This window comes from Lepidothrix coronata, unplaced genomic scaffold (genome assembly GCF_001604755.1).
Source record: "Lepidothrix coronata isolate B3197 unplaced genomic scaffold, Lepidothrix_coronata-1.0 Scaffold12, whole genome shotgun sequence".
Lineage (NCBI taxonomy): Eukaryota > Metazoa > Chordata > Aves > Passeriformes > Pipridae > Lepidothrix > Lepidothrix coronata.
The window spans coordinates 6136597-6145640 of record NW_016690192.1 but is presented as its reverse complement, the minus strand read 5'-3'; the positions used below and the strand labels follow the sequence as shown (position 1 = coordinate 6145640).

The 9044-nt window shown below is 41.9% G+C and overlaps 1 long non-coding RNA gene across 1 annotated transcript; it reads left to right on the top strand.

The window, feature by feature from the left end:
• Positions 1–246: 246 nt before the first annotated feature.
• LOC108492724 lies at positions 247–4421 on the top strand. The gene is made up of 3 exons (XR_001873199.1): positions 247–461; positions 928–1049; positions 4381–4421. It is a non-coding gene; the product is annotated as an uncharacterized LOC108492724 (long non-coding RNA).
• Positions 4422–9044: the final 4623 nt, after the last annotated feature.

Genomic DNA, 9044 nt, shown 5'->3' with positions numbered 1-9044 from the left:
GGAGGCAGGATGTCTGCCTGAAGGAACAAGTTGGGCAGCAGAAGTTCCATCCCAAGGAATGTTACCCCGAGTTATTTCTGCCTCAGCACATGGTCAGACTGCTCCCAAGGTAAGGATGGCGCTGAAGCCGGCGACAGAGGAGGTACTGGATAACCCCTCCAACACCCCAGCCCTGGGTCACTCACACTGCTGTGAGGCAGCAGGAGGCGGGAAAATGGGAGGGTGGGAAAACAGGAAGGTGGGAAAGTGTGAAGGTGGGAAAACAAGTCCTTCACAGGCAATCTCAAGCTGCCATGAGTCTGCTCTGACCCTGTCCATGTGAAAACATGACCAGCGGGACATTCGCGCACAGCCTGGCTGCCCTGAGGGGAGGAGGAAGGCTGAGGGGCGCTGAGGGGCGGCGGGCGCCATGTTGGGTGCCTGAGGGTCCGTGAGGGGACAGCCGGCCATGGCCGCTCCAGGTGGGTTTGCCCAGCCTGTGTCAGGCAGTGCTGAAGGGGTGTAAATGGAGCCCGGCTGCATGTGCAGGTTCACACAGTAATGCAGGCTCATACATCTCAGGGAGCTGAGATGCTGTGAATTTAAATATGGAGGGCTGACTGTGTGGTCACAGCGTGAGTCACAAGGGTGCGAGGGGAGATCCTCATCCTCCTCAGAAGTGATACAAAGCTACAAAGAGAAGTAATATAGAGTAACATCTGTTGTCCACCACTCCTAACTCCCACCCAGAGCTTTATCCTGTGAGGAAACTATTGCAGTTGCTTTGATGGAGAGTCAGGACTGTGGAATAGCTTTAAAAGCATGGAAGAGGCTGTGATGAGCAGCAGTAGCTTTTGAGGCTACTGTGACTTCACAGAAAGTTGGTCTGAAGTTTTCACAATGAGGGATTTGGATAACAAAACCTTGATTTTGTTTTCCTTGTTTCAGGTTCTGCACAACCTCAGATTTGTGCTGATGTTTTTACTTCAGAGCTGATCCTAATGTCTTTCTTTTGAAGCATTTTAGTATCAGAAGTGTTCGAATGGCAGACTGAGAAAAGCTGGTACAAGGTAGTGTACACAATTCTTATCTGATATATAGCTCTATATTTTAATTTCCTTAGTTTTTTGGGGTTTGTTGGTTTTTTTTTAATCACAGTATGCATTTTACAACCGTGACTCTCTTGCTCTGAAAATAATTTAATACTACAACACAACTACAGAAATGAGGACTGATGGAAACATTACCAAACTCCATTCTGGATGATTCCCGTAGAATTCCTAATGAAGACAATGTAGCCATGTTTTCTTAAGAAAAGGGCTGAATATGAAGGGTTAGAGAATAACTGATAGAGCCACAGGTTTTATAAATTTGACATATTTAAAAAGATTTTCTTTGAATTTTAAGTGATAAATCTTTGTCCAACACTTTGTAAACATATTTACTGTGTTCATTCCAGCTATCAAATACAGCTGAGTGGGATCACATATATTATATTTGGTATTACTGAAAGTGAGGTATTCAGTACTTCATTTGACTGCATCTAGGAAAAAATGTGCTTCTTCAAGCTGAACTCCCACTCATCTGCCTGGAATTTGAAGGCCAAGGGCCTTGGAAGTCCCATATAAAATCTATCTGTAATGTTTCTCACTGTATCTCTTTAAGTACTTTTTATACTGCTAGGACGCCCATTTGGCAAGGAGAAGGAAATCGGATCAGGGAAAAATATTGAGATATGGCTGAACTGTAAATTCTATAACAGCAATTGATCCAGGCTTTGATTTTGCCCTTTATAAATCACAAAAGTGGACCTAGATTTGGAATGAATAATTCTGAAATTCTGAGGCTCAGTTTGGTGTGGAATTAGAGAGTCCTCAAAAATCTAACCCAGGCCCTTGGGTAGGAAAACCCTTGGAGGCAGTCCTGGTACAGCTTGAGTCAGAGTGAGAGCTAAAGAACCAGAGGAACCTCCCGGGCACTGCAGTCACATTCACTGAGTGATTATAGTTTAAACTTCTACAGGCTCTTTCCTGAATCTTATCCTTAACAGATGTCACTTAAAAAGGCATTATTCTACCTACAGAATGTGCAAAGGAACTTGAAGACTGTAGAGACTTTGGGAAAGATGAAACTCATTGACAAGAGGGGAAAAAAAAGGTCAAAAGTGTAAAGGAGGGAGGAAAATGGCTGCTGTGAAAGACAGTTAAGACCACTGGCAATGTTTCCACCCCCACCCAGCATCCTGGCTCCAGTTCTGTGTCAGTCATTTCTTTGGAAAAAGAGCCAGTCAGAGTACATTCCTGCTCAAGCCCCAGCGAGTGCGTTATAAAAATGGAGAGTAGCATGTAAATCATTCATGGGGACGGGGAAATAAATAACCCTTTATGCCCATATAAATACTTATCAGATGTTCATAAGGGGAATTTACATGGAGTTTTATTCAGTACTGTCAGCCATTCCTCTGTCTTCCATCATTCCTGCCGTGAAGACAATTCAAAACATGGTGGTGGAGAGAGCAGCCTCTCCACCAGTTGATCTGCAGCACATCATGTAGAAAGCTCTGAACTTGCCCTTGGTACTGCTGTTATTTTTATTATGGCTCTTAGCAGAGTGAGATCATTCTTCCTGGTTTGCCTCCCAAGAAATAATGGGAAGCAGTATGTTTAGCCAGTGGATTGATTCAGTGATCTATTACTCTAATCCTGACTCTGCCAATCATCTACGGGGTGACTGCAGGCGAATCACGTCACTTCTTTGTGCCTCTGTTTCCTCTCTGACCTCCCGCTTGTCTTGTTTATTTGGACTGTAAGTTATCGGGGGCAAGGGCTGCCTCTTGCTGTTTATGTGTACGTACCATGGCTGGTGCCCTGGGACCTCTGCTACAGCTTCATCTCCAAGTGGTGCTGCATGTAAATAATAACATTCAGCTCCTCCTCTGGAGGTCACAGAAAGAGACTGTATAAACTGTTGTATAAACAAAGTTGTATAAACTGGTGGCAAGCTGCAAGGACGTGAGGAAGAGCCCCTAATGTGAGCTCTTTTGCTGAGAGCTAAACAAGCACAGAGTAGAAAGGTATTCCCTGCCCCACAGATCATGATGTAAGGCCACTTTGGCCATCACAAGCTGTCCTGAGCACTCGGTGCCTGGATGTACAACTTGCAGACACTCAGGGACTGAGCCAAATGCAGTCATGAGGCAGATCCACTCTATGTGGCCAATGGAAACTAAGGGGCCTTACTTGGCCCAAAATTAGCCCAAATTACGTGATGCTTTATTGCATCTACTGTGAACAAGGGATACAGCTGTGGAGCTCCTGCAGGCCAGCTGGAAAACTGTGGCAACCCAGCCTTGGGTTGTTCAGCTGAGCCCTCAGTTTATGGTTATATTTTCTAGAAGGAGTAGGTTGAAAATTCTTTTGGTTTTTGGGGACTCCAGGTAATGGCAGGATTCATACCTGTCAACAGGAGTGCACCAGAAATGTTTGTCATCTGTGGTAATACTGCCCCTTCCCAAGGACCCTTTTAGCCATCATTTTCATTTTGAAGCCCCTCTTTTAGGTGCAGGAGTGAAACCAGAATTGGGTAAGTTTTGGTTATATTTGTCATTGCTTTAGTAGAATATTCTTTATGGATATCTTGGAAAATTTGTTAATTTTTTTTTAGTATATGGCTTTTTTTTTTTTTTTTGATAGTCCTGATGCTTTTCCCAAGACATCTCAGATATCAGATTCTGGAAATCTCTTAAAGTGTCTGTTCTGTTCTGGTGGAGGTCAGGCATGGTGATAGGCTGTGAGTCCCATGATGGAGCCAGGATTGTGTTTGCTCATGCCTGGCTGATTCCTCTCCAGTCCCTGGAGAATCTAAAACATTAAAGTATGATCCTACATAGTGCTCCATCACTTTAGCATGTTGCTTTGTTTATGCAGTCAGCATCATCTTTCAGAGACTCCTTTTAATTCTTAAGTATAACCTAATAGTTAAGATCCATTTTGGTTTTTTAATCATCCAATTTAGTACCGGTAACTGGTGATTCTGAAAACAAAATTTGACCCATCAGATGGGAACAAATAACAACTCGTGCCCCTTCCTTAAAAATGGAATAAGAATATTGAAATGGTAGACGTTGTATGATTTTTTCCTAATGGGATGATTTATTAAAATTGGAGCTAGGGATGTTCAGAGGCAAAGGAAGCTTCTGAAATCATAGGGTGTAAGTATATTATAGAGCAATAATTTGGGTAATGTTATAAACCTACTGAATGGAAATTTATGGAAGCAGATCCTACTAGTTTTAATGGGAGTAACATGCATAAATCCTTGTGCAAGAAGATTAAACTAAACTCTGCAGTTTTAATTATTGGTGACATCATTTTTTATTTGTTACATGTCCTGCCTGTTAAGGGAGCCTTGGTACAACTGCTGGCCCACTCTTCAGGCAACTGGTGAGTAAAGGTTTGTGAGAGCAGCTAATGCCTCCCTTCTTTTGAGTCACCTCCAAATTGTGTGTTCATTTTATTATCCATCCTCTGTGAGTCTTGTTCACAGCCTGTATTTGTAATATTAAAAATATACTCCAAAATTAGACTGGAAAAAATACTGCAAAATGAGCTAAAGCTGCAGTGAACTGACCTGTCAATACAGTGTTGTTGCCTATTGCTGCAGCACCTGGAATTCTACAAGAGGCAATGCCAGCTCACAAGGTGTTGCCCACCCTCAGCTGACAAAAAAGGAGCAACCCAGAGTGTAAAACTAGGCTAGTTCTGTATTTCAAGAAAATAATGTAGGGAAACATCCTCAGTTTGCATAAATCAGAAATATTCCATTGAAAAACTTCAGTCAGCTTATTAATTCACTTGAATTTTATGGGGCTACACTTCTTTCTGTCAGATGACAGCCTGCCCCTTCTCAGTTGCCAAAGAGTGACAATATTTGAAAGCTAAAACATTTCTACTCCATGTATATATACATATATACTACAAAAATATTCTGTAAAGCAGATATAGAGTCAAACACTTTGAAAGAACTGGCTTGAAAGCTAAAACCAATCTAAGCCTGAAATCAAAACTCTGATTAAATTTTAAATGGTCGATAAATAGCTTTTAAATTAATTGTGTATGTATGTGTCTATGTGTGTATTTTATTTCTTGATATGTTTTCTTATAATGTCTTTGCCTAATATATGAAATAATTTTTACCTTTTTTTCTGAAATCTGCGTATTTTCAATTTTAGTTTAAGTCTTGCAGAAAAGTAAATCAGCTGGAAACATAAATATAAAATACTGCAGTTAAATATAAAAAAATTAAGTACCTTGAATCAAAAATAGTAAGATCAATGCTCTGAAATTAGGAGAGGCTAATCAAAGTAAAAGTAACTGTGACTAAGCACTAGGAAAATATAAAGGGATTGACATATGCAGTAATAGGGCAATTAAATCCTCAGCTTTTTCACTGTGATGATTTTATAGCATCTTCTTACTGCTGCCAGTTTGGAAGCTGCCAGCAAATATTTTCTTAATTGCAAAAGGAGACAATATGTGTCCCACTGTTTCATTCACAACATTTGATTAAGTTAAAGAGGCCGCACTTCTATTTGAGAGAACAAAAGAGTTGGAGATGGAAATAGCAAAGACACATTGTGCATTTGAAAAAAGATCCCAGGAACAAATGATTAACCAGAAATTTTACAGGAAAAAAAAAAGTCTACTTGTCTTGACAGAATAGCCTGATCCCGTAATAAACCCTCCCAAAGTCAACAGTTCATAAAGTCTTTTGTTCTAGTAAAAGGGTCTTTAATTTTTAACACAAACTCACACTTTGGTATGCATGAGCTTAAGTAAAATTAGAAGACATGTATATAATAGGATTTAATGGATTATCATCTGCATTTTCCAAAGATGTCAGCTTCTCTCGGCTCTGATGGAGTAGCACTTAATGTAAATTTAATTTGAAGTGATGTATGGAGGGCTTGAGGTGGTACTCTGTGATTCCCTAACTGCCTGGAGAGGCTCTGTGGGTAGCATCTGGATTTGGCTGCTCCACATGCCCAGCAGCATCTACTAACTAGGATTAATGAGGTGGCCTGTTCACCAGTGATCCAAAGGAGGTATGCTACATTTACTCCCAACAATATGAATAGGAGGGCCAGTTTCCTTTGGGGGCACACTGTTTGATGAAACTTAATGATGGTCTCCAGATTAGGTGTAATAAATATACTGTATAGAAAGCACTTTTGCTTTGTCAGATTTAAATGTTATTTAATCATAAAACGGTGTTTGGCTTAGCAGGGCTGAGTTAAAGCTCATAATGGCCTTGGATGACATCTTTAAAGCTAATATTTTGCCTAAGTTGGGAAATAAAGTACCAACTTAGAAGATCTAGTATTTACCTTTGAGATAATTTTTTTTTGCTTATTTGGGGAAGAGAGGGAGGAAATCTCTGCTTGCTTGCAAAGTTATGAGACGGTCTTAAAAAATATCTTTGCTCTTACCTCGCTGTGTTTATGTAGAAATCAACAGCTATTAACTTTCAGGCAAAACTTCTCTGTGTGGTCTCAGCCTCATTTATGCGTCAGAATTGTATTTTGCCTTTGTGTCTAACTGAGCATTGAATGAATTCTCAGCTAATTTCAAATTCCCTTTGTCATCATGGTTTTCAGCCAAAAGTCTATAATAAATGGTCAGAAGATGAGCTGAGACTGAATGAATAGTGAGTGGTATTCATCAGCCAAACATAGAGTCCAGATCCAATTATATGTATTCATTAAGTGATAATGATATCATGGTCTTTAACTAGGAAGAAAAGAGTGTAATTGAATAATAACAGTTGTACAATCCCAGCGGAACACACTTTCCATCCCAGCACAGCGACCCTCGGGGATGATGCAGAATTGATGGAATTCTATTACTCTTTGATAGATTTATTATGAAGGGCTGAGTGGACTTGCTACTCCACTTTGTCACTCACACTAATCAGTATCGTAAGGCCCCGAGCGTGCAGGCTTTTGTATCCCTTTGACAAAGACAAGGTTAGGGGAGGATGACAGACACCCAGACCTTTACAAACCCATACCACAAAATGAAATGGGCCAGCTGAGCTCTGAGCTGGGACAGAATTTTAATTTGTTTATCAATGGCTCACATGTGCAACACCATAAGGATATTTGTCAGAGGAGTAACACTGAAGCTAAACTCTTTTGTTTGGCAAGTGGAGCTTGGAAAAATATTTATTGAACTGTAAAAAACAGGGTAAATGAAAGGAAGGTGAAAAGTCTAAATGGAGTGGAAAATAACTTGCATTACTGTGCATAAAGTATGAGGAGGATGGGTATCTTTGTCTATTTTTGTTTGTTTCTGTTGAAGGAAATTTACTCACAAACTGCAGTCTGATCTCTTGTTGATTTAGATTCTGGGGGGGACTCAGACAAAACAGTAGTGGGCGAAATGAATTTCAAGTGTTGTTTTTTATTGTTGTTTATTTATAAGATGCTTCCAGTTCAGGCAGATGGATTGCTCTTGTGCTTTTCCACTACTAAAAAACCAGCAAAGTAAATAAAATACCCTGGCCTTAAAAGCTGGAACTTGTAAATACAGTCTTGGATTTCTAAAAACAATCTTGTATGTGTTCAAGCGTGGCTGTTTCCCCTATCCATCGTTCCCATTCAAATGCAGGCAATGGGCTCTGTCAGCATGGTCAGTAGCTATCAGAGCCCGCTGGAGTCAGGCAAACAGACAATTTGTTGTGCTTCTGATCCGAGCAGGAGCTGCAACCAGCATTGGCATAAACAAGGCAGTGCACAGGAGCCTGCTGCCAGGGTTTGTTTTTTGTCAGTGTTGGTGAATGATAGATATTTCCATCCTTTTCTTCTCTCTGAATTGCTTTTCTCTTTCTTTTCTTAGCGTGGCATTTTGCATTCTAAGAGGCACTTGACAATTCAGTGTCTGGGTTCAGTGTCCCTGTCCATAAAAACAAATGGGAGCAGCGCTGTGTCCTGAGTGGATTTGCCATGGCAGTGCCTCTGTCCCCGCTTGGGATTTGTGTGGAGGCAGCACAGTCAGCTGTGACTGCAGCAGCAACTGGCTGGGCTGGCGTGTGGACAAAGCAGGAGCAGGGATACCAGTGACCAGAGCAGAAAACATTTAGGAGAACATGAGTTTCCCACATTTTGTGCTGTGGATTCTCTCTAGGGCTTTTCTCCCACCAAAGCTCTTTTTTGTCTCTCCAGAGGCGCGGTTGTGGGGACGTGGAGCTTGGTGGCCCTGCTGGGTACATCTAAAAGGCAAACTGAAGGTGCATCTGGAGCATGGGAAGACCTGCCCATGCTGACTGTTATCTTGCCAACAAAATCAGTGAAGGGAAGATGACCCAGGTTTTACCATATGTGGCAATCACAGCACAGAGTCGCTGGCTGGCTGGTGCTTGGGGCTGGTGCCCAGTCAGAAGCCTGGTAGTGTATCAGCACTAAGTGTTTTATGTTTTGTCTCTCTTCTTTCCCCTGTATAAGTAATTTTGAGGCCTGGCAGAGGACTCTTGCTCTCTTCCAAAACCAGCCACATCCATAAACTCTGTGCTTACTGGGGTGCAGTGGATTTATTTGGTTAAGGTACCAGGGAGTGAGTGAATATTTCAGAATTGAAACTGATTGTCTGCACTGCAAATCAGACCTGCCATGACAACAGCCTTGCATGGCATAGCCCTGTGTGTCTGTCTGGGTTGGGTGGAAGTGGCTTTCCCATGCAGGTATTTTTTTCACTTCTTCACCTTGCACAGCCATGGGAGTGATGAACAGATGACAGCATTTTGCATCTGTTTTGCAAGAGGAAGCCCTGAAAATCAGGTTTCTTTTCAGTGCCATGTACTGTGGTGACAGCATGGGATGTCAAAGCCTGTGTTCCCTTCCAGCCTCTCCCAGGGGCTGGCACAGCTGCCTGGGAACACCCACGTCCTGCCCTGCCCCACTTTACTCCTCTTCCTCCGCACATGGTGATCAACAGGTGCAATCAGGTGGAAGAGGCCGTGCACCAGCAGCATTCCCACAAGGATGGATTCCTGCAGAACAGATGTCACTG